Source organism: Stenella coeruleoalba (genome assembly GCF_951394435.1).
Source record: "Stenella coeruleoalba genome assembly, contig: scaffold_126, whole genome shotgun sequence".
In the NCBI taxonomy this organism is placed as follows: Eukaryota; Metazoa; Chordata; class Mammalia; order Artiodactyla; family Delphinidae; genus Stenella; species Stenella coeruleoalba.
The window spans coordinates 937,083-964,052 of NW_027646078.1; the positions used below are offsets into that span (position 1 = coordinate 937,083).

General features: G+C 43.2%; 1 long non-coding RNA gene across 1 annotated transcript in view; it reads right to left on the minus strand.

The window, feature by feature from the left end:
* The window catches only part of LOC307181358, an 863,843-nt gene extending 846,058 nt beyond the window's left edge, over window positions 1–17,785 (minus strand). The window contains exon 1 of the long non-coding RNA XR_013826540.1: window positions 17,704–17,785. This is a non-coding gene — a long non-coding RNA (uncharacterized lncRNA). The remainder of the gene's footprint in view (window positions 1–17,703) is intronic.
* Between the last annotated feature and the right edge of the window lie 9,185 nt (window positions 17,786–26,970).

Here is a 26,970-nt window from a genome sequence, read left to right on the forward strand (position 1 = left end):
CACTACAATGAAGTCTCACTTCCCCCCGTTCAAAAGGGCCATCTGAAAAAAGTGTAAAATCCAGAAAGGCAACAGGCCATTGAGAACTGGGAGCCTTGTTATGCTGATGGGCGGGATGTAAATTGCCAACAGACACTTGGGAGAAGTGTATGGTGTTTCCTGAAACATCTAAAAAACAAAGCAACAGAGCCTAGGGCACTGCCACTTGTGGTCCTATAGCTTAGGGAAATTAAATTCAAAAAGACACAGCCACCCCAAAGTTTGGAACGGCTCTGTTTACAAGAACCTCGTTTACAGTACAAGTTCAACATCGCAGAAAGTGAAAAATGGATAAAGAAGTTGTGGTATTCACTTACAAAGCAATATCACTCAGCAATGAAATCTATGTCATCAGGCCCTTAGCAGCACAATGAGTGGATTCAGGTATGATGATTCTAACTGAAATAAGTCACACAGAAAAAGAAACGTCATAAGATATCAGTAATACACGGAATGGAAACTTGGCTACACAGGAACTGAATTACAGAACAGAACAGGGTCTCAAATTTAGAAAACCAACTTATGCTTGCTTAAGGGTAAAGGTGAGTTGGGGTGCTGCATAAAACCAGAGATTGAAATGAGCACAGATAAAGTTCCTTAAGCCAAATATGGAATAGACAAGAGCTACTCCTTGCTCAACGAAATGGACTCAACACCGCATATTAAACGCCTAAGAATGTACCTGACTAGTAAGTATCTTAAAACCTATGGATTGCTATGTCTCCGAAAGAGAATCAAGCATGTGTACAGGGGCATAAACGCAGCAGTGATAGGATTGGAGAGGTTCGGTGAGCAAATGAAGACCCTTTGAAGTCATATTGCATGGTACCCATTCCACGGGTTTCAACTACCCAGGTTTAAGGTATTCTTCCTTCAGCTAAAACATGCATGTGGACCCCAGAGTATGATCAACCATGTGATCGGGAGACGTGTTCAAATATGTCTCAGTTTTCCTCCCCTGGTACTCGGGTGCAACATTCCAGACGCTTTACTAACACTCTCCCCACTTGGAGAGTCAGCGCCTTTAACCTCCTGTTTGGCCCAGTTTGCAATTTCTGCGGAAGATGAACAGGAATAGCGAGAACCAATGAGAGGCTAGCTGGAGGTGTCTGGACGGGCAAATTTAACTCTCATTTCCCACCAGGAGGAGGAAATAACCAAAGGCTCAGCCTGCCGTGCCAGAACAAGATTAGGGCCAGAAGCCATCCTGCGGTGTTGCGGCCAGGTCACAAGAAAGCGAGTTGAAGAAAGGAGCTCAGGGGCACTGTAATTCACAAACCTGCAGAGTTATAAATGACAGCTATCGTCCAAAAATAGACTGAAGTAAGGCTGCCAAGAGGACTTGAAAGCGGGGCAGAATTGCAGGAAACCGATTTCAGGAGGTAGACTGAAATTGCATTGAAAGCATAAGAAAAGAGGCAGAACGTCCACAATGATGCACTTGGCCAAAAAGGGCGTATGCGTTTTTTCCTGAATATATTCAGGAAAAAACGCATACGCCATTTTTGGCCAACCAAGCAAGCTTGCAAAGGAAATCTGCACTACAATGAAGTCTCACTTCCCCCCGGTCAAAAGGGCCATCTGAAAAAAGTGTAAAATCCAGAAAGGCAGGACAGGCCATGGAGAACTGGGAGCCTTGTTATGCTGATGGGAGGGATGTAAATTGCCAACAGACACTCGGGAGAAGTGTATGGTGTTTCCTGAAACATCTAAAAAACAAAGCAACAGAGCCTAGGGCACTGCCACTTATGGTCCTATAGCTTAGGGAAATTAAAATCAAAAAGACACAGCCACCCCAAAGTTTGGGACACCTCTGTTTACAAGAACCTCGTTTACAGTACAAGTTCAACATCGCAGAAAGTGAAAAATGGATAAAGAAGTTGTGGTATTTACTTACAAAGCGATATCACTCAGCAATGAAATCTATGTCATCAGGCACTTAGCATCACAATGAGTGGATTCAGGTATGATGATTGTAACTGAAATAAGTCACACAGAAAAAGAAACATCATAAGATATCAGTAATACACGGAATGTAAACTTGGCTACACAGGAACTGAATTACAGAACAGAACAGTGTCTCAAATTTAGAAAACCAACTTATGCTTGCTTAAGGGTAAAGGTGAGGTGGGGTGCTGCATAAAACCAGAGATTGAAATGAGCACAGATAAAGTTCCTTAAGTCAAATATGGAATAGACAAGAGCTACTCCTTGCTCAACGAAATGGACTCAACACCGCATATTAAACGCCTAAGAATGTACCTGACTAGTATCGTAAAACCTATGGATTGCTATGTCTCCGAAAGAGAATCAAGCATGTGTACAGGGGCATAAACGCAGCAGTGATAGGATTGGAGAGGTTCGGTGAGCAAATGAAGACCCTTTGAAGTCATATTGCATGGTACCCATTCCACGGGTCTCAACTCTCCAGGTTTAAGGTATTCTTCCGTCAGCTAAAACATGCATGTGGAACCCAAGTATGATCAACCATGTGAACGGGAGACGTGTTCAAATATGTCTCAGTTTTCCTCCCCTGGTACTCGGGTGCAACATTCCAGACGCTTTACTAACACTCTCCCCACTTGGAGAGTCAGCGCCTTTAACCTCCTGTTTGGCCCAGTTTGCAATTTCTGCGGAAGATGAACAGGAATAGCGAGAACCAATGAGAGGCTAGCTGGAGGTGTCTGGACGGGCAAATTTAACTCTCATTTCCCACCAGGAAGAGGAAATAACCAAAGGCTCAGCGTGCCGGGCCGGAACCAGATTAGGGCCTGAAGCCATCCTGCGGTGTTGCGGCCAGGTCACAAGAAAGCGAGTTGAAGAAAGGAGCTCAGGGGCACTGTAATGCACAAACCTGCAGAGTTATAAATGACAGCTATCGTCCAAAAATAGACTGAAGTAAGGCTGCCAAGAGGACTTGAAAGCGGGGCAGAATTGCAGGAAACCGATTTCAGGAGGTAGACTGGAATTGCATTGAAAGCATAGGAAAAGAGGCAGAACGTCCACAATGATGCACTTGGCCAAAAAGGGCGTATGCGTTTTTTCCTGAATATATTCAGGAAAAAACGCATACGCCCTTTTTGGCCAACCAAGCAAGCTTGCAAAGGAAATCTGCACTACAATGAAGTCTCACTTCCCCCCGGTCAAAAGGGCCATCTGAAAAAAGTGTAAAATCCAGAAAGGCAACAGGCCATTGAGAACTGGGAGCCTTGTTATGCTGATGGGCGGGATGTAAATTGCCAACAGACACTTGGGAGAAGTGTATGGTGTTTCCTGAAACATCTAAAAAACAAAGCAACAGAGCCTAGGGCACTGCCACTTGTGGTCCTATAGCTTAGGGAAATTAAATTCAAAAAGACACAGCCACCCCAAAGTTTGGAACGGCTCTGTTTACAAGAACCTCGTTTACAGTACAAGTTCAACATCGCAGAAAGTGAAAAATGGATAAAGAAGTTGTGGTATTCACTTACAAAGCAATATCACTCAGCAATGAAATCTATGTCATCAGGCCCTTAGCAGCACAATGAGTGTATTCAGGTATGATGATTCTAACTGAAATAAGTCACACAGAAAAAGAAACATCATAAGATATCAGTAATACACGGAATGGAAACTTGGCTACACAGGAACTGAATTACAGAACAGAACAGGGTCTCAAATTTAGAAAACCAACTTATGCTTGCTTAAGGGTAAAGGTGAGTTGGGGTGCTGCATAAAACCAGAGATTGAAATGAGCACAGATAAAGTTCCTTAAGCCAAATATGGAATAGACAAGAGCTACTCCTTGCTCAACGAAATGGACTCAACACCGCATATTAAACGCCTAAGAATGTACCTGACTAGTAAGTATCTTAAAACCTATGGATTGCTATGTCTCCGAAAGAGAATCAAGCATGTGTACAGGGGCATAAACGCAGCAGTGATAGGATTGGAGAGGTTCGGTGAGCAAATGAAGACCCTTTGAAGTCATATTGCATGGTACCCATTCCACGGGTTTCAACTACCCAGGTTTAAGGTATTCTTCCTTCAGCTAAAACATGCATGTGGACCCCAGAGTATGATCAACCATGTGATCGGGAGACGTGTTCAAATATGTCTCAGTTTTCCTCCCCTGGTACTCGGGTGCAACATTCCAGACGCTTTACTAACACTCTCCCCACTTGGAGAGTCAGCGCCTTTAACCTCCTGTTTGGCCCAGTTTGCAATTTCTGCGGAAGATGAACAGGAATAGCGAGAACCAATGAGAGGCTAGCTGGAGGTGTCTGGACGGGCAAATTTAACTCTCATTTCCCACCAGGAGGAGGAAATAACCAAAGGCTCAGCCTGCCGTGCCAGAACCAGATTAGGGCAAGAAGCCATCCTGCGGTGTTGCGGCCAGGTCACAAGAAAGCGAGTTGAAGAAAGGAGCTCAGGGGCACTGTAATTCACAAACCTGCAGAGTTATAAATGACAGCTATCGTCCAAAAATAGACTGAAGTAAGGCTGCCAAGAGGACTTGAAAGCGGGGCAGAATTGCAGGAAACCGATTTCAGGAGGTAGACTGAAATTGCATTGAAAGCATAAGAAAAGAGGCAGAACGTCCACAATGATGCACTTGGCCAAAAAGGGCGTATGCGTTTTTTCCTGAATATATTCAGGAAAAAACGCATACGCCCTTTTTGGCCAACCAAGCAAGCTTGCAAAGGAAATCTGCACTACAATGAAGTCTCACTTCCCCCCGGTCAAAAGGGCCATCTGAAAAAAGTGTAAAATCCAGAAAGGCAGGACAGGCCATGGAGAACTGGGAGCCTTGTTATGCTGATGGGCGGGATGTAAATTGCCAACAGACACTCAGGAGAAGTGTATGGTGTTTCCTGAAACATCTAAAAAACAAAGCAACAGAGCCTAGGGCACTGCCACTTATGGTCCTATAGCTTAGGGAAATTAAAATCAAAAAGACACAGCCACCCCAAAGTTTGGGACACCTCTGTTTACAAGAACCTCGTTTACAGTACAAGTTCAACATCGCAGAAAGTGAAAAATGGATAAAGAAGTTGTGGTATTTACTTACAAAGCAATATCACTCAGCAATGAAATCTATGTCATCAGGCCCTTAGCATCACAATGAGTGGATTCAGGTATGATGATTCTAACTGAAATAAGTCACACAGAAAAAGAAACATCATAAGATATCAGTAATACACGGAATGTAAACTTGGCTACACAGGAACTGAATTACAGAACAGAACAGTGTCTCAAATTTAGAAAACCAACTTATGCTTGCTTAAGGGTAAAGGTGAGGTGGGGTGCTGCATAAAACCAGAGATTGAAATGAGCACAGATAAAGTTCCTTAAGTCAAATATGGAATAGACAAGAGCTACTCCTTGCTCAACGAAATGGACTCAACACCGCATATTAAACGCCTAAGAATGTACCTGACTAGTATCGTAAAACCTATGGATTGCTATGTCTCCGAAAGAGAATCAAGCATGTGTACAGGGGCATAAACGCAGCAGTGATAGGATTGGAGAGGTTCGGTGAGCAAATGAAGACCCTTTGAAGTCATATTGCATGGTACCCATTCCACGGGTCTCAACTCTCCAGGTTTAAGGTATTCTTCCTTCATCTAAAACATGCATGTGGAACCCAAGTATGATCAACCATGTGAACGGGAGACGTGTTCAAATATGTCTCAGTTTTCCTCCCCTGGTACTCGGGTGCAACATTCCAGACGCTTTACTAACACTCTCCCCACTTGGAGAGTCAGCGCCTTTAACCTCCTGTTTGGCCCAGTTTGCAAATTCTGCGGAAGATGAACAGGAATAGCGAGAACCAATGAGAGGCTAGCTGGAGGTGTCTGGACGGGCAAATTTAACTCTCATTTCCCACCAGGAAGAGGAAATAACCAAAGGCTCAGCGTGCCGTGCCGGAACCAGATTAGGGCCTGAAGCCATCCTGCGGTGTTGCGGCCAGGTCACAAGAAAGCGAGTTGAAGAAAGGAGCTCAGGGGCACTGTAATGCACAAACCTGCAGAGTTATAAATGACAGCTATCGTCCAAAAATAGACTGAAGTAAGGCTGCCAAGAGGACTTGAAAGCGGGGCAGAATTGCAGGAAACCGATTTCAGGAGGTAGACTGGAATTGCATTGAAAGCATAGGAAAAGAGGCAGAACGTCCACAATGATGCACTTGGCCAAAAAGGGCGTATGCGTTTTTTCCTGAATATATTCAGGAAAAAACGCATACGCCCTTTTTGGCCAACCAAGCAAGCTTGCAAAGGAAATCTGCACTACAATGAAGTCTCACTTCCCCCCGGTCAAAAGGGCCATCTGAAAAAAGTGTAAAATCCAGAAAGGCAGCAGGCCATTGAGAACTGGGAGCCTTGTTATGCTGATGGGCGGGATGTAAATTGCCAACAGACACTTGGGAGAAGTGTATGGTGTTTCCTGAAACATCTAAAAAACAAAGCAACAGAGCCTAGGGCACTGCCACTTGTGGTCCTATAGCTTAGGGAAATTAAATTCAAAAAGACACAGCCACCCCAAAGTTTGGAACGGCTCTGTTTACAAGAACCTCGTTTACAGTACAAGTTCAACATCGCAGAAAGTGAAAAATGGATAAAGAAGTTGTGGTATTCACTTACAAAGCAATATCACTCAGCAATGAAATCTATGTCATCAGGCCCTTAGCAGCACAATGAGTGGATTCAGGTATGATGATTCTAACTGAAATAAGTCACACAGAAAAAGAAACATCATAAGATATCAGTAATACACGGAATGGAATCTTGGCTACACAGGAACTGAATTACAGAACAGAACAGGGTCTCAAATTTAGAAAACCAACTTATGCTTGCTTAAGGGTAAAGGTGAGTTGGGGTGCTGCATAAAACCAGAGATTGAAATGAGCACAGATAAAGTTCCTTAAGCCAAATATGGAATAGACAAGAGCTACTCCTTGCTCAACGAAATGGACTCAACACCGCATATTAAACGCCTAAGAATGTACCTGACTAGTATCTTAAAACCTATGGATTGCTATGTCTCCGAAAGAGAATCAAGCATGTGTACAGGGGCATAAACGCAGCAGTGATAGGATTGGAGAGGTTCGGTGAGCAAATGAAGACCCTTTGAAGTCATATTGCATGGTACCCATTACACGGGTCTCAACTCTCCAGGTTTAAGGTATTCTTCCTTCAGCTAAAACATGCATGTGGAACCCAAGTATGATCAACCATGTGAACGGGAGACGTGTTCAAATATGTCTCAGTTTTCCTCCCCTGGTACTCGGGTGCAACATTCCAGACGCTTTACTAACACTCTCCCCACTTGGAGAGTCAGCGCCTTTAACCTCCTGTTTGGCCCAGTTTGAAATTTCTGTGGAAGATGAACAGGAATAGCGAGAACCAATGAGAGACTAGCTGGAGGTGTCTGGACGGGCAAATTTAACTCTCATTTCCCACCAGGAAAAGGAAATTACCAAAGGCTCAGCGTGCCGTGCCGGAACCAGATTAGGGCCTGAAGCCATCCTGCGGTGTTGCGGCCAGGTCACAAGAAAGCAAGTTGAAGAAAGGAGCTCAGGGGCACTGTAATTCACAAACCTGCAGAGTTATAAATGACAGCTATCATCCAAAATAGACTGAAGTAAGGCTGCCAAGAGGACTTGAAAGCAGGGCAGAATTGCAGGAAACCGATTTCAGGAGGTAGACTGGAATTGCATTGAAAGCATAGGAAAAGAGGCAGAACGTCCACAATGATGCACTTGGCCAAAAAGGGCGTATGCGTTTTTTCCTGAATATATTCAGGAAAAAACGCATACGAACATTTTGGCCAACCAAGCAAGCTTGCAAAGGAAATCTGCACTACAATGAAGTCTCACTTTCCCCCGGGCAAAAGGACCATCTGAAAAAAGTGTAAAATCCAGAAAGGCAGGACAGGCCATGGAGAACTGGGAGCCTTGTTATGCTGATGGGCGGGATGTAAATTGCCAACAACCACTCGGGAGAAGTGTATGGTGTTTCCTGAAACATCTAAAAAACAAAGCAACAGAACCTAGGGCACTTTCAATTATGGTCCTATAGCTTAGGGAAATTAAAATCAAAAAGACACAGCCACCCCAAAGTTTGGAACGGCTCTGTTTACAAGAACCTCGTTTACAGTACAAGTTCAACATCGCAGAAAGTGAAAAATGGATAAAGAAGTTGTGGTATTTACTTACAAAGCAATATCACTCAGCAATGAAATCTGTGTCATCAGGCCCTTAGCAGCACAATGAGTGGATTCAGGTATGATGATTCTAACTGAAATAAGTCACACAGAAAAAGAAACATCATAAGATATCAGTAATACACGGAATGTAAACTTGGCTACACAGGAACTGAATTACAGAACAGAACAGCGTCTCAAATTTAGAAAACCAACTTATTCTTGCTTAAGGGTAAAGGTGAGTTGGGGTGCTGCATAAAACCAGAGATTGCAATGAGCACAGATAAAGTTCCTTAAGCCAAATATGGAATAGACAAGAGCTACTCGTTGCTCAACGAAAGGGACTCAACACCGCATATTAAACGCCTAAGAATGTACCTGACTAGTAAGTATCGTAAAACCTATGGATTGCTATGTCTCCAAAAGAGAATCAAGCATGTGTACAGGGGCATAAACGAAGCAGTGATAGGATTGGAGAGGTTCGGTGAGCAAGTGAAGACCCTTTGAAGTCATATTGCATGGTACCCATTCCACGGGTTTCAACTATCCAGGTTTAAGGTATTCTTCCTTCAGCTAAAACATGCATGTGGAACCTAGAGTATGATCAACCATGTGATCGGGAGACGTGTTCAAATATGTCTCAGTTTTCCTCCCCTGGTACTCGGGTGCAACATTCCAGACGCTTTACTAACACTCTCCCCACTTGGAGAGTCAGCGCCTTTAACCTCCTGTTTGGCCCAGTTTGCAATTTCTGCGGAAGATGAACAGGAATAGCGAGAACCAATGAGAGGCTAGCTGGAGGTGTCTGGACGGGCAAATTTAACTCTCATTTCCCACCAGGAAGAGGAAATAACCAAAGGCTCAGCATGCCGGGCCGGAACCAGATTAGGGCCTGAAGCCATCCTGCGGTGTTGCGGCCAGGTCACAAGAAAGCGAGTTGAAGAAAGGAGCTCAGGGGCACTGTAATTCACAAACCTGCAGAGTTATAAATGACAGCTATCGTCCAAAAATAGACTGAAGTAAGGCTGCCAAGAGGACTTGAAAGCGGGGCAGAATTGCAGGAAACCGATTTCAGGAGGTAGACTGGAATTGCATTGAAAGCATAGGAAAAGAGGCAGAACGTCCACAATGATGCACTTGGCCAAAAAGGGCGTATGCGTTTTTTCCTGAATATATTCAGGAAAAAACGCATACGCCCTTTTTGGCCAACCAAGCAAGCTTGCAAAGGAAATCTGCACTACAATGAAGTCTCACTTCCCCCCGGTCAAAAGGGCCATCTGAAAAAAGTGTAAAATCCAGAAAGGCAACAGGCCATTGAGAACTGGGAGCCTTGTTATGCTGATGGGCGGGATGTAAATTGCCAACAGACACTTGGGAGAAGTGTATGGTGTTTCCTGAAACATCTAAAAAACAAAGCAACAGAGCCTAGGGCACTGCCACTTGTGGTCCTATAGCTTAGGGAAATTAAATTCAAAAAGACACAGCCACCCCAAAGTTTGGAACGGCTCTGTTTACAAGAACCTCGTTTACAGTACAAGTTCAACATCGCAGAAAGTGAAAAATGGATAAAGAAGTTGTGGTATTTACTTACAAAGCAATATCACTCAGCAATGAAATCTGTGTCATCAGGCCCTTAGCAGCACAATGAGTGGATTCAGGTATGATGATTCTAACTGAAATAAGTCACACAGAAAAAGAAACATCATAAGATATCAGTAATACACGGAATGGAAACTTGGCTACACAGGAACTGAATTACAGAACAGAACAGGGTCTCAAATTTAGAAAACCAACTTATGCTTGCTTAAGGGTAAAGGTGAGTTGGGGTGCTGCATAAAACCAGAGATTGAAATGAGCACAGATAAAGTTCCTTAAGCCAAATATGGAATAGACAAGAGCTACTCCTTGCTCAACGAAATGGACTCAACACCGCATATTAAACGCCTAAGAATGTACCTGACTAGTATCGTAAAACCTATGGATTGCTATGTCTCCGAAAGAGAATCAAGCATGTGTACAGGGGCATAAACGCAGCAGTGATAGGATTGGAGAGGTTCGGTGAGCAAATGAAGACCCTTTGAAGTCATATTGCATGGTACCCATTCCACGGGTCTCAACTCTCCAGGTTTAAGGTATTCTTCCTTCAGCTAAAACATGCATGTGGAACCCAAGTATGATCAACCATGTGAACGGGAGACGTGTTCAAATATGTCTCAGTTTTCCTCCCCTGGTACTCGGGTGCAACATTCCAGACGCTTTACTAACACTCTCCCCACTTGGAGAGTCAGCGCCTTTAACCTCCTGTTTGGTCCAGTTTGAAATTTCTGCGGAAGATGAACAGGAATAGCGAGAACCAATGAGAGACTAGCTGGAGGTGTCTGGACGGGCAAATTTAACTCTCATTTCCCACCAGGAAAAGGAAATAACCAAAGGCTCAGCGTGCCATGCCGGAACCAGATTAGGGCCTGAAGCCATCCTGCGGTGTTGTGGCCAGGTCACAAGAAAGCGAGTTGAAGAAAGGAGCTCAGGGGCACTGTAATGCACAAACCTGCAGACTTATAAATGACAGCTATCGTCCAAAAATAGACTGAAGTAAGGCTGCCAAGAGGACTTGAAAGCGGGGCAGAATTGCAGGAAACCGATTTCAGGAGGTAGACTGGAATTGCATTGAAAGCATAGGAAAAGAGGCAGAACGTCCACAATGATGCACTTGGCCAAAAAGGGCGTATGCGTTTTTTCCTGAATATATTCAGGAAAAAACGCATACGCCCTTTTTGGCCAACCAAGCAAGCTTGCAAAGGAAATCTGCACTACAATGAAGTCTCACTTCCCCCCGGTCAAAAGGGCCATCTGAAAAAAGTGTAAAATCCAGAAAGGCAGGACAGGCCATGGAGAACTGGGAGCCTTGTTATGCTGATGGGCGGGATGTAAATTGCCAACAACCACTCGGGAGAAGTGTATGGTGTTTCCTGAAACATCTAAAAAACAAAGCAACAGAGCCTAGGGCACTGCCACTTATGGTCCTATAGCTTAGGGAAATTAAAATCAAAAAGACACAGCCACCCCAAAGTTTGGAACGGCTCTGTTTACAAGAACCTCGTTTACAGTACAAGTTCAACATCGCAGAAAGTGAAAAATGGATAAAGAAGTTGTGGTATTTACTTACAAAGCAATATCACTCAGCAATGAAATCTGTGTCATCAGGCCCGTAGCAGCACAATGAGTGGATTCAGGTATGATGATTCTAACTGAAGTAAGTCACACAGAAAAAGAAACATCATAAGATATCAGTAATACACGGAATGTAAACTTGGCTACACAGGAACTGAATTACAGAACAGAACAGGGTCTCAAATTTAGAAAAACAACTTATGCTTGCTTAAGGGGAAAGGTGAGTTGGGGTGCTGCATAAAACCAGAGATTGAAATGAGCACAGATAAAGTTCCTTAAGTCAAATATGGAATAGACAAGAGCTACTCCTTGCTCAACGAAATGGACTCAACACCGCATATTAAACGCCTAAGAATGTACCTGACTAGTAAGTATCTTAAAACCTATGGATTGCTATGTCTCCGAAAGAGAATCAAGCATGTGTACAGGGGCATAAACGCAGCAGTGATAGGATTGGAGAGGTTCGGTGAGCAAATGAAGACCCTTTGAAGTCATATTGCATGGTACCCATTACACGGGTCTCAACTCTCCAGGTTTAAGGTATTCTTCCTTCAGCTAAAACATGCATGTGGAACCCAAGTATGATCAACCATGTGAACGGGAGACGTGTTCAAACATGTCTCAGTTTTCCTCCCCTGGTACTCGGGTGCAACATTCCAGACGCTTTACTAACACTCTCCCCACTTGGAGAGTCAGCGCCTTTAACCTCCTGTTTGGCCCAGTTTGAAATTTCTGTGGAAGATGAACAGGAATAGCGAGAACCAATGAGAGACTAGCTGGAGGTGTCTGGACGGGCAAATTTAACTCTCATTTCCCACCAGGAAAAGGAAATTACCAAAGGCTCAGCGTGCCGTGCCGGAACCAGATTAGGGCCTGAAGCCATCCTGCGGTGTTGCGGCCAGGTCACAAGAAAGCAAGTTGAAGAAAGGAGCTCAGGGGCACTGTAATTCACAAACCTGCAGAGTTATAAATGACAGCTATCATCCAAAATAGACTGAAGTAAGGCTGCCAAGAGGACTTGAAAGCAGGGCAGAATTGCAGGAAACCGATTTCAGGAGGTAGACTGGAATTGCATTGAAAGCATAGGAAAAGAGGCAGAACGTCCACAATGATGCACTTGGCCAAAAAGGGCGTATGCGTTTTTTCCTGAATATATTCAGGAAAAAACGCATACGCCCTTTTTGGCCAACCAAGCAAGCTTGCAAAGGAAATCTGCACTACAATGAAGTCTCACTTTCCCCCGGTCAAAAGGACCATCTGAAAAAAGTGTAAAATCCAGAAAGGCAGGACAGGCCATGGAGAACTGGGAGCCTTGTTATGCTGATGGGCGGGATGTAAATTGCCAACAACCACTCGGGAGAAGTGTATGGTGTTTCCTGAAACATCTAAAAAACAAAGCAACAGAACCTAGGGCACTTTCAATTATGGTCCTATAGCTTAGGGAAATTAAAATCAAAAAGACACAGCCACCCCAAAGTTTGGAACGGCTCTGTTTACAAGAACCTCGTTTACAGTACAAGTTCAACATCGCAGAAAGTGAAAAATGGATAAAGAAGTTGTGGTATTTACTTACAAAGCAATATCACTCAGCAATGAAATCTGTGTCATCAGGCCCTTAGCAGCACAATGAGTGGATTCAGGTATGATGATTCTAACTGAAATAAGTCACACAGAAAAAGAAACATCATAAGATATCAGTAATACACGGAATGTAAACTTGGCTACACAGGAACTGAATTACAGAACAGAACAGCGTCTCAAATTTAGAAAACCAACTTATTCTTGCTTAAGGGTAAAGGTGAGTTGGGGTGCTGCATAAAACCAGAGATTGCAATGAGCACAGATAAAGTTCCTTAAGCCAAATATGGAATAGACAAGAGCTACTCGTTGCTCAACGAAAGGGACTCAACACCGCATATTAAACGCCTAAGAATGTACCTGACTAGTAAGTATCGTAAAACCTATGGATTGCTATGTCTCCAAAAGAGAATCAAGCATGTGTACAGGGGCATAAACGAAGCAGTGATAGGATTGGAGAGGTTCGGTGAGCAAGTGAAGACCCTTTGAAGTCATATTGCATGGTACCCATTCCACGGGTTTCAACTATCCAGGTTTAAGGTATTCTTCCTTCAGCTAAAACATGCATGTGGAACCTAGAGTATGATCAACCATGTGATCGGGAGACGTGTTCAAATATGTCTCAGTTTTCCTCCCCTGGTACTCGGGTGCAACATTCCAGACGCTTTACTAACACTCTCCCCACTTGGAGAGTCAGCGCCTTTAACCTCCTGTTTGGCCCAGTTTGCAATTTCTGCGGAAGATGAACAGGAATAGCGAGAACCAATGAGAGGCTAGCTGGAGGTGTCTGGACGGGCAAATTTAACTCTCATTTCCCACCAGGAAGAGGAAATAACCAAAGGCTCAGCGTGCCGGGCCGGAACCAGATTAGGGCCTGAAGCCATCCTGCGGTGTTGCGGCCAGGTCACAAGAAAGCGAGTTGAAGAAAGGAGCTCAGGGGCACTGTAATTCACAAACCTGCAGAGTTATAAATGACAGCTATCGTCCAAAAATAGACTGAAGTAAGGCTGCCAAGAGGACTTGAAAGCGGGGCAGAATTGCAGGAAACCGATTTCAGGAGGTAGACTGGAATTGCATTGAAAGCATAGGAAAAGAGGCAGAACGTCCACAATGATGCACTTGGCCAAAAAGGGCGTATGCGTTTTTTCCTGAATATATTCAGGAAAAAACGCATACGCCCTTTTTGGCCAACCAAGCAAGCTTGCAAAGGAAATCTGCACTACAATGAAGTCTCACTTCCCCCCGGTCAAAAGGGCCATCTGAAAAAAGTGTAAAATCCAGAAAGGCAACAGGCCATTGAGAACTGGGAGCCTTGTTATGCTGATGGGCGGGATGTAAATTGCCAACAGACACTTGGGAGAAGTGTATGGTGTTTCCTGAAACATCTAAAAAACAAAGCAACAGAGCCTAGGGCACTGCCACTTGTGGTCCTATAGCTTAGGGAAATTAAATTCAAAAAGACACAGCCACCCCAAAGTTTGGAACGGCTCTGTTTACAAGAACCTCGTTTACAGTACAAGTTCAACATCGCAGAAAGTGAAAAATGGATAAAGAAGTTGTGGTATTCACTTACAAAGCAATATCACTCAGCAATGAAATCTATGTCATCAGGCCCTTAGCAGCACAATGAGTGGATTCAGGTATGATGATTCTAACTGAAATAAGTCACACAGAAAAAGAAACATCATAAGATATCAGTAATACACGGAATGGAAACTTGGCTACACAGGAACTGAATTACAGAACAAAACAGGGTCTCAAATTTAGAAAACCAACTTATGCTTGCTTAAGGGTAAAGGTGAGTTGGGGTGCTGCATAAAACCAGAGATTGCAATGAGCACAGATAAAGTTCCTTAAGCCAAATATGGAATAGACAAGAGCTACTCGTTGCTCAACGACAGGGACTCAACACCGCATATTAAACGCCTAAGCATGTACCTGACTAGTAAGTATCGTAAAACCTATGGATTCCTATGTCTCCAAAAGAGAATCAAGCATGTGTACAGGGGCATAAACGAAGCAGTGATAGGATTGGAGAGGTTCGGTGAGCAAGTGAAGACCCTTTGAAGTCATATTGCATGGTACCCATTCCACGGGTTTCAACTACCCAGGTTTAAGGTATTCTTCCTTCAGCTAAAACATGCATGTGGAACCTAGAGTATGATCAACCATGTGATCGGGAGACGTGTTCAAATATGTCTCAGTTTTCCTCCCCTGGTACTCGGGTGCAACATTCCAGACGCTTTACTAACACTCTCCCCACTTGGAGAGTCAGTCCCTTTAACCTCCTGTTTGGCCCAGTTTGCAATTTCTGCGGAAGATGAACAGGAATAGCGAGAACCAATGAGAGGCTAGCTGGAGGTGTCTGGACGGGCAAATTTAACTCTCATTTCCCACCAGGAAGAGGAATTAACCAAAGGCTCAGCATGCCGGGCCGGAACCAGATTAGGGCCTGAAGCCATCCTGCGGTGTTGCGGCCAGGTCACAAGAAAGCGAGTTGAAGAAAGGAGCTCAGGGGCACTGTAATTCACAAACCTGCAGAGTTATAAATGACAGCTATCGTCCAAAAATAGACTGAAGTAAGGCTGCCAAGAGGACTTGAAAGCGGGGCAGAATTGCAGGAAACCGATTTCAGGAGGTAGACTGGAATTGCATTGAAAGCATAGGAAAAGAGGCAGAACGTCCACAATGATGCACTTGGCCAAAAAGGGCGTATGCGTTTTTTCCTGAATATATTCAGGAAAAAACGCATACGCCCTTTTTGGCCAACCAAGCAAGCTTGCAAAGGAAATCTGCACTACAATGAAGTCTCACTTCCCCCTGGCCAAAAGGGCCATCTGAAAAAAGTGTAAAATCCAGAAAGGCAACAGGCCATTGAGAACTGGGAGCCTTGTTATGTTGATGGGCGGGATGTAAATTGCCAACAGACACCTGGGAGAAGTGTATGGTGTTTCCTGAAACATCTAAAAAACAAAGCAACAGAGCCTAGGGCACTTCCACTTATGGTCCTATAGCTTAGGGAAATTAAAATCAAAAAGACACAGACACCCCAAAGTTTGGAACGGCTCTGTTTACAAGAACCTCGTTTACAGTACAAGTTCAACATTGCAGAAAGTGAAAAATGGATAAAGAAGTTGTGGTATTCACTTACAAAGCAATATCACGCAGCAATGAAATCTGTGTCATCAGGCCCTTAGCAGCACAATAAGTGGATTCAGGTATGATGATTCTAACTGAAATAAGTCACATAGAAAAAGAAACATCATAAGATATCAGTAATACACGGAATGGAAACTTGGCTACACAGGAACTGAATTACAGAACAGAACAGGGTCTCAAATTAAGAAAAACAACTTATGCTTGCTTAAGAGTAATGGTGAGTTGGGGTGCTGCATAAAACCAGAGATTGAAATGAGCACAGATAAAGTTCCTTAAGCCAAATATGGAATAGACAAGAACTACTCCTTGCTCAACGAAATGGACTCAACACCGCATATTAAACACCTAAGAATGTACCTGACTTGTAAGTATCTTAAAACCTATGGATTGCTATGTCTCCGAAAGAGAATCAAGCATGTGTACAGGGGCATAAACGCAGCAGTGATAGGATTGGAGAGGTGCGGTGAGCAAATGAAAACCCTTTGAAGTCATATTGCATGGTACCCATTACACGGGTTTCAAATACCCAGGTTTAAGGTATTCTTCCTTCAGCTAAAACATGCATGTGGAACCTAGAGTATGATCAACCATGTGATCGGGAGACGTGTTCAAATATGTCTCAGTTTTCCTCCCCTGGTACTCGGGTGCAACATTCCAGACGCTTTACTAACACTCTCCCCACTTGGAGAGTCAGTCCCTTTAACCTCCTGTTTGGCCCAGTTTGCAATTTCTGCGGAAGATGAACAGGAATAGCGAGAACCAATGAGAGGCTAGCTGGAGGTGTCTGGACGGGCAAATTTAACTCTCATTTCCCACCAGGAAGAGGAATTAACCAAAGGCTCAGCATGCCGTGCCGGAACCAGATTAGGGCCTGAAGCCATCCTGCGGTGTTACGGCCAGGTCACAAGAAAGCGAGTTGAAGAAAGGAGCTCAGGGGCACTGTAATTCACAAACCTGCAGAGTTATAAATGACAGCTATCGTCCAAAAATAGACTGAAGTAAGGCTGCCAAGAGGACTTGAAAGCGGGGCAGAATTGCAGGAAACCGATTTCAGGAGGTAGACTGGAATTGCATTGAAAGCATAGGAAAAGAGGCAGAACGTCCACAATGATGCACTTGGCCAAAAAGGGCGTATGCGTTTTTTCCTGAATATATTCAGGAAAAAACGCATACGCCCTTTTTGGCCAACCAAGCAAGCTTGCAAAGGAAATCTGCACTACAATGAAGTCTCACTTCCCCCCGGCCAAAAGGGCCATCTGAAAAAAGTGTAAAATCCAGAAAGGCAGAACAGGCCATGGAGAACTGGGAGCCTTGTTATGCTGATGGGCGGGATGTAAATTGCCAACAGACACTCGGGAGAAGTGTATGGTGTTTCCTGAAACATCTAAAATACAAAGCAACAGAGCCTAGGGCACTGCCACTTATGGTCCTATAGCTTAGGGAAATTAAAATCAAAAAGACACAGCCACCCCAAAGTTTGGAACGGCTCTGTTTACAAGAACCTCGTTTACAGTACAAGTTCAACATCGCAGAAAGTGAAAAATGGATAAAGAAGTTGTGGTATTTACTTACAAAACAATATCACTCAGCAATGAAATCTGTGTCATCAGGCCCTTAGCAGCACAATGAGTGGATTCAGGTATGATGATTCTAACTGAAATAAGTCACACAGAAAAAGAAACATCATAAGATATCAGTAATACACGGAATGTAAACTTGGCTACACAGGAACTGAATTACAGAACAGAACAGGGTCTCAAATTTAGAAAACCAACTTATTCTTGCTTAAGGGTAAAGGTGAGTTGGGGTGCTGCATAAAACCAGAGATTGAAATGAGCACAGATAAAGTTCCTTAAGCCAAATATGGAATAGACAAGAGCTACTCCTTGCTCAACGAAATGGACTCAACACCCCATATTAAACGCCTAAGAATGTACCTGACTAGTAAGTATCTTAAAACCTATGGATTGCTATGTCTCCGAAAGAGAATCAAGCATGTGTACAGGGGCATAAACGCAGCAGTGATAGGATTGGAGAGGTTCGCTGAGCAAATGAAGACCCTTTGAAGTCATATTGCATGGTACCCATTACACGGGTCTTAACTCTCCAGGTTTAAGGTATTCTTCCTTCAGCTAAAACATGCATGTGGAACCCAAGTATGATCAACCATGTGATCGGGAGACGTGTTCAAATATGTCTCAGTTTTCCTCCCCTGGTACTCGGGTGCAACATTCCAGACGCTTTACTAACACTCTCCCCACTTGGAGAGTCAGCGCCTTTAACCTCCTGTTTGGCCCAGTTTGCAATTTCTGCGGAAGATGAACAGGAATAGCGAGAACCAATGAGAGGCTAGCTGGAGGTGTCTGGACGGGCAAATTTAACTCTCATTTCCCTCCAGGAGGAGGAAATAACCAAAGGCTCAGCCTGCCGTGCCAGAACCAGATTAGGGCCAGAAGCCATCCTGCGGTGTTGCGGCCAGGTCACAAGAAAGCGAGTTGAAGAAAGGAGCTCAGGGGCACTGTAATTCACAAACCTGCAGAGTTATAAATGACAGCTATCGTCCAAAAATAGACTGAAGTAAGGCTGCCAAGAGGACTTGAAAGCGGGGCAGAATTGCAGGAAACCGATTTCAGGAGGTAGACTGAAATTGCATTGAAAGCATAAGAAAAGAGGCAGAACGTCCACAATGATGCACTTGGCCAAAAAGGGCGTATGCGTTTTTTCCTGAATATATTCAGGAAAAAACGCATACGCCATTTTTGGCCAACCAAGCAAGCTTGCAAAGGAAATCTGCACTACAATGAAGTCTCACTTCCCCCCGGTCAAAAGGGCCATCTGAAAAAAGTGTAAAATCCAGAAAGGCAGGACAGGCCATGGAGAACTGGGAGCCTTGTTATGCTGATGGGCGGGATGTAAATTGCCAACAGACACTCGGGAGAAGTGTATGGTGTTTCCTGAAACATCTAAAAAACAAAGCAACAGAGCCTAGGGCACTGCCACTTATGGTCCTATAGCTTAGGGAAATTAAAATCAAAAAGACACAGCCACCCCAAAGTTTGGGACACCTCTGTTTACAAGAACCTCGTTTACAGTACAAGTTCAACATCGCAGAAAGTGAAAAATGGATAAAGAAGTTGTGGTATTTACTTACAAAGCAATATCACTCAGCAAAGAAATCTATTCATCAGGCCCTTAGCATCACAATCAGTGGATTCAGGTATAATGATTGTAACTGAAATAAGTCACACAGAAAAAGAAACATCATAAGATATCAGTAATACACGGAATGTAAACTTGGCTACACAGGAACTGAATTACAGAACAGAACAGTGTCTCAAATTTAGAAAACCAACTTATGCTTGCTTAAGGGTAAAGGTGAGGTGGGGTGCTGCATAAAACCAGAGATTGAAATGAGCACAGATAAAGTTCCTTTAGTCAAATATGGAATAGACAAGAGCTACTCCTTGCTCAACGAAATGGACTCAACACCGCATATTAAACGCCTAAGAATGTACCTGACTAGTAAGTATCTTAAAACCTATGGATTGCTATGTCTCCGAAAGAGAATCAAGCATGTGTACAGGGGCATAAACGCAGCAGTGATAGGATTGGAGAGGTTCGGTGAGCAAATGAAGACCCTTTGAAGTCATATTGCATGGTACCCATTCCACGGGTCTCAACTCTCCAGGTTTAAGGTATTCTTCCTTCAGCTAAAACATGCATGTGGAACCCAAGTATGATCAACCATGTGAACGGGAGACGTGTTCAAATATGTCTCAGTTTTCCTCCCCTGGTACTCGGGTGCAACATTCCAGACGCTTTACTAACACTCTCCCCACTTGGAGAGTCAGCGCCTTTAACCTCCTGTTTGGCCCAGTTTGCAATTTCTGCGGAAGATGAACAGGAATAGCGAGAACCAATGAGAGGCTAGCTGGAGGTGTCTGGACGGGCAAATTTAACTCTCATTTCCCACCAGGAAGAGGAAATAACCAAAGGCTCAGCGTGCCGGGCCGGAACCAGATTAGGGCCTGAAGCCATCCTGCGGTGTTGCGGCCAGGTCACAAGAAAGCGAGTTGAAGAAAGGAGCTCAGGGGCACTGTAATTCACAAACCTGCAGAGTTATAAATGACAGCTATCGTCCAAAAATAGACTGAAGTAAGGCTGCCAAGAGGACTTGAAAGCGGGGCAGAATTGCAGGAAACCGATTTCAGGAGGTAGACTGGAATTGCATTGAAAACATAGGAAAAGAGGCAGAACGTCCACAATGATGCACTTGGCCAAAAAGGGCGTATGCGTTTTTTCCTGAATATATTCAGGAAAAAACGCATACGCCCTTTTTGGCCAACCAAGCAAGCTTGCAAAGGAAATCTGCACTACAATGAAGTCTCACTTCCCCCCGGTCAAAAGGGCCATCTGAAAAAAGTGTAAAATCCAGAAAGGCAACAGGCCATTGAGAACTGGGAGCCTTGTTATGCTGATGGGCGGGATGTAAATTGCCAACAGACACTTGGGAGAAGTGTATGGTGTTTCCTGAAACATCTAAAAAACAAAGCAACAGAGCCTAGGGCACTGCCACTTGTGGTCCTATAGCTTAGGGAAATTAAATTCAAAAAGACACAGCCACCCCAAAGTTTGGAACGGCTCTGTTTACAAGAACCTCGTTTACAGTACAAGTTCAACATCGCAGAAAGTGAAAAATGGATAAAGAAGTTGTGGTATTCACTTACAAAGCAATATCACTCAGCAATGAAATCTATGTCATCAGGCCCTTAGCAGCACAATGAGTGGATTCAGGTATGATGATTCTAACTGAAATAAGTCACACAGAAAAAGAAACATCATAAGATATCAGTAATACACGGAATGGAAACTTGGCTACACAGGAACTGAATTACAGAACAGAACAGGGTCTCAAATTTAGAAAACCAACTTATGCTTGCTTAAGGGTAAAGGTGAGTTGGGGTGCTGCATAAAACCAGAGATTGAAATGAGCACAGATAAAGTTCCTTAAGCCAAATATGGAATAGACAAGAGCTACTCCTTGCTCAACGAAATGGACTCAACACCGCATATTAAACGCCTAAGAATGTACCTGACTAGTATCGTAAAACCTATGGATTGCTATGTCTCCGAAAGAGAATCAAGCATGTGTACAGGGGCATAAACGCAGCAGTGATAGGATTGGAGAGGTTCGGTGAGCAAATGAAGACCCTTTGAAGTCATATTGCATGGTACCCATTCCACGGGTTTCAACTACCCAGGTTTAAGGTATTCTTCCTTCAGCTAAAACATGCATGTGGAACCTAGAGTATGATCAACCATGTGATCGGGAGACATGTTCAAATATGTCTCAGTTTTCCTCCCCTGGTACTCGGGTGCAACATTCCAGACGCTTTACTAACACTCTCCCCACTTGGAGAGTCAGTCCCTTTAACCTCCTGTTTGGCCCAGTTTGCAATTTCTGCGGAAGATGAACAGGAATAGCGAGAACCAATGAGAGGCTAGCTGGAGGTGTCTGGACGGGCAAATTTAACTCTCATTTCCCACCAGGAAGAGGAAATAACCAAAGGCTCAGCGTGCCATGCCGGAACCAGATTAGGGCCTGAAGCCATCCTGCGGTGTTGCGGCCAGGTCACAAGAAAGCGAGTTGAAGAAAGGAGCTCAGGGGCACTGTAATTCACAAACCTGCAGAGTTATAAATGACAGCTATCGTCCAAAAATAGACTGAAGTAAGGCTGCCAAGAGGACTTGAAAGCGGGGCAGAATTGCAGGAAACCGATTTCAGGAGGTAGACTGGAATTGCATTGAAAGCATAAGAAAAGAGGCAGAACGTCCACAATGATGCACTTGGCCAAAAAGGGCGTATGCGTTTTTTCCTGAATATATTCAGGAAAAAACGCATACGCCCTTTTTGGCCAACCAAGCAAGCTTGCAAAGGAAATCTGCACTACAATGAAGTCTCACTTCCCCCCGGTCAAAAGGGCCATCTGAAAAAAGTGTAAAATCCAGAAAGGCAGGACAGGCCATGGAGAACTGGGAGCCTTGTTATGCTGATGGGCGGGATATAAATTGCCAACAACCACTCGGGAGAAGTGTATGGTGTTTCCTGAAACATCTAAAAAACAAAGCAACAGTGCCGGGGACCAGCCCCAGCTGAACAGGATTCACCCAAAGGAGAAGACGGAGTCGGCGTGGACAGAACTCAGTACACCTCAGAGGATGCAAGGATCTGACAAATTTATTTTCAAGATTCCAAAAGCTTTTATACTATAAAGTGATCTCATTTTCAAATTTAACATTCTCATTCCCACGCCAAAAATTCCCCCACATAGGCCACAAAACAAAGGTAATTTACATCAGCAGATTGATTAAAACAGGTTAGGTAATTTTCCCATCGCCCAGAGTTTCTTTCTTCTCCTGTGGTTAGTCACATGTTGGTCACATCTACGTCAGGAACACAGTCTGTGGTTTCATTGTCTTCTTTAGAAAATTAGATGTTCTTGTACCTATATGTTCTTGTTCAATCAGCCAACTATTCAAAGCACAAACTCAAGCACATTATTCTTTTAACAATTGTAAATATTTATAGACTATTTTCTTCTACCTTTATAATCAAAACAAGGCACTAAATTATACAAAAAACAATTTTACTTATAAAAGGCTACCAAGTAGCCTACTCTAATTTATTATGTACCCACTGTAGCATAAAACCTTCCCACCACCATAGCCAAAAATTTCCTAACCTACAATAGTAATCAAAACAATCAAAACAATACACATCATTTTTTATACTTCTAAAAAACCATGGGAGCGGACATTGTACCGTAAGCTCATTGATTAAACCCACTGTTGCATAAAACCTTGTCACCATACCCAGGTATTTCCCAGCATGTTTATAACTCCACTGGGAGGCCATAACTCTTGCAATTTTTCTTTTAAAGTACAAAGCTGCTGTAGAAATGTTCCCACCATTATATTTCCCCAACAAATATAATCATTAAAGGAGCCAAAGTAGCTATAATCCTTCTCTTGGTTTTTACCCTAAATTGGGGTCTTTCCTAAACCCCTGCATTAAAACTATACATTTTTCCCAACACCAAAAGCAATCCTATAAAAATCACCTTAGGCAAAGGCAGGGAAAAACAAGGGGAGCCACACAGAGGAAAGCTTTGCTTCCACACAGAGAAAAGCTGTGGTTCACGGAGGAAATGGGAAACAGAGCCCTGCTGCGGTGGAAGAGCAGTTGCCATTGGCCAGGTCTCTGGTCTGCTACCTGGGTTCTCATCTGAGCTGGGCGTGGGAAGCGAAGCAGCCATGGGGACAAGAGACCTCTCTCAAAAGGGGTGAGGGTTCAGGCTCCTGCAAAGTTGGGGGGGTGAGGGTCTATGCCCCACCTCTGTTGGCCCCCAAGTTCTCTCCTGATGGCCCCTCTGCGACTGTGCCTGTCTTAGGTTGTTCCTTCCCTGAGGAATCTTACCCGTCTCTGGCTAACCAGCCATCCTCCGGGGCCAAGCAGGGAGATGTGAGGTGTGCGAGTGAGCGAGGTGCAGCGCCCCCAGAGAAGGTCAGTTCTCTGTCACCTTGGTAGCCTATGCCCCCGTGGCCTCCACGCCCAGCACCTGCCCTGGGATTCCCTCGCCAACTGGCGGGGCCCCGGCTCTGATCACATGTCTTCGGGAACCCAGGTTTCTCCTCCAGAGAGGGCCCAGCTTACAGCACTGGGCAAGAGAGACCAATTACACGGCACCAGCCACCAGGAGGCCTTAACCTCAGTGTGGGCAGAAAAGCCCAGGCATCAGCCCTGGGCTAGGAGATTGTGAGAAGAGAGCGCCTCTTGGCAAAAGGGCAAGAGGGGCCATTGCAGGACAGAGAAAGGAAGAACTTTCATCAGCAGGGAGTCCCAGGGAGGAAGGGCTTTCTCTGCCCAGGGATACCAGGCTCTTGGCTCAAAGCAACTCCATGTGTGGGGCATGATTTGGAAAAAAGCTTTGTTTTTCCATATTTATGTCTGACAGCACCAGCTTTGCAGAGGAGAGCTTTGCTTCTCCATATTTATACCCGATAGCATCAACTTTGCTTGATACTATGGGTCTCGTCTGTGCTGTGACTCAAAGGCACTTCCTATATGGCTCCCAACATCTCCCCCTTTTTTATTTTTTAAAAAGGCAGTATGCAATTCCACTTTGGTTTTATATACACTCTGGAGGGCAACTTGAATTAATCGGATAATGACTGGAAAAGAAATAAGGAGCAAGATTATAACCACTCCGGCAGCCCCATAATTTATTAAAATATGCATAAAGGAATTACCCTTAAAATAACTTTGTAAATTTTGTAAAAATTCTGCAGCAGCCTTAGAGGGATTTATATCATATTGAAAGGCTGTAATATCATGAATTTGTTTATGTAAATGTTCCAAATCAATTCCTACATCACTAGAATTCCATATATTTAAAATATGCATTTGAATTTTTTCCCAGGAATATTCAGAATAATTTACTTCTAAGGGAGTAACACATATCCAAGAATATTTTTTATGGCATGTTAAAAATAGGCGAATTTTTAAAGCAGTAAGTTCTTGACCAATATGTAAAACTGCTTCTTCAAGGGCATCAACTTTAGCTTCTAACTTTCTATCTATTGCTTCCTGAGTCGCTAAAGCCAAGGATATATTTTTTGATAAATCATTAGCATATTGTGCTGTTTGTACTTTTTTTACTAAAGTATATGTTGCAACAGTAAAAGAACTCAGTATTCCTATCAAAGCGGAAATTCCCAAAATCAAAGTAGCCACAAATCTTTTTGGCCGTATGAGCTCTCCAACCTGTCTTACAATTTCCGCCCCTATATCTGTATACCAAGATTTATTAAGCGCTACTGGCAACATAATATAAGCTGGTCTTTTTAACACCATTATGGTTGACACATTCATTTCAGGAACAATACAAGTGGTCAGTATGCATTGCTGACAGGTAATATAAAATCTCATATTATACTGCATAATCTGTAACTTTTCACTATCATTAGAAAGCAATAAGGAATACGGAGATGACACACAGGTTTGAACATGGTATTCTTCCATATGGGTAGTAGCTCTAATTAACGTTATTTTACGAGTGGTTAAGGGTAATCTCCATAACTGAGGTTGATAATAGGTTTTATTTTCATATACAAAAGTATAAATAGGAGCCACCCATCCATGACTATTCCATCTATTTACCTTCAATGGACGGGGAATATAGGAATTATTCCATGGATATAATATGCCTTTCTCTAAATATGTTCTATAATCTCCCTCAGGAAAATTAGTACTCCAATCTGAAATATAATATCTAGTTCCAGGAATGGTTATTTTATTCTCTTTATTATACATACAATATATCCATAAAGGATATCCAGTTTTAATATTTATCCGAATCCATTCATTTGTAGCTTCCCCTGCAGCCTCATCACAATCATCATATCTAGAAGGATGAACAACTTTAGCTGGATATTTATTAACATAAACTTGATTTTGTCCTACAACTTTCCCTAACAATGACCATAAATATCTTGTGGTTTTATCTCTTCCTACTGGCTCTTTAGGGGGTCTTTTAGGGGAATCTGTCAAAAATCCTGCATCAACTACTGACAAACATCCATTTTTTGTTCGACTATTTTCTATTGACCCTGAGCCAAGAAAAAAGCATATTGGAGGAAAGTCAGTCTGACCTGTAAATGAGTAGTTAAAATTAATAACAAATTGTTTATAGCCCTGTATTCCTCGAATGCCATCGGTCAAGTCAGGGAATGAAGAAGTCACTGGAATAATGGAATCTGTCCAAGTACATGTATGTAAAATAGGAGGATCTGGAAAGAAAGTCCAATACGTATCATTGGCGTTCACCTGAACTGAAAGCAAAGTAAGCATAACCACAAAAAAATTAGGAGTCGTCAACGGCAATTCTTGTGTAATCATAGTATTTTTAGCAGTCAGGCAAAGTTTTTTAATTGCCCCCCAAGTCATTGGAGCCGCTTCAGTGGTGGAAACAGCATACCTTCTTTTTCGTGAACGAGAAGGCAGTGTAGGTTTTTTCTCCAATAATTCAGGAGAAGTTTGTACCTCTTTATCGCAGGCCGTAGGGTTAATTGGTTTTTCTTCCCGGGGATGTAATTCCGCCATCTCAGCAGTGTGATTTCTTTTCTAAAAAATGCTTCGATAAATTTCCCACCTCAGGGTGTCTAATTAATCGATCAGGAATCCAAATTGGTGAATCAAAATTCTGAGGAAAAATACAAGCATATCCTCTACCACTAGTTAGTAATATATCTGGTCCATTCCATTTTCCTGTTAAAACATCCTTCCATAATACCTTTGGTTTTATACTTTCTTCATTTATCTCCCAATGTCTCATCATAGGAGTTTTCTCTTTATCATTCATATTTAAATAATTTAATACAAACATAGAATGGTTAAGTAAATGATGAGGAGAAAAATATTTTAAATCTCCATTTTGCAATTTATAAATCATATTTTTTAATATCTGGTTAGTTCTTTCAATTATAGCTTGTCCTTGTGGATTATAAGGAATTCCTGTACTATGGGCTATGCCAAACTGCTGGCATAATTGCTGAAAAGATTTAGAAACATAAGCAGGGCCATTGTCAGTTTTTAACTTTCGGGGAATTCCCAAATAACTAAAGCAAAACATCAAGTGCTGGCACACATCCTTAAAGGCCTCTCCGGTCCTAGCTGAGGCTACAATTACATGTGAAAAGGTATCTACACAAACATGTACATATGACAGCTTTCCAAAACTGGGTACATGAGTCACATCCATTTGCCACAAATCATTAGCT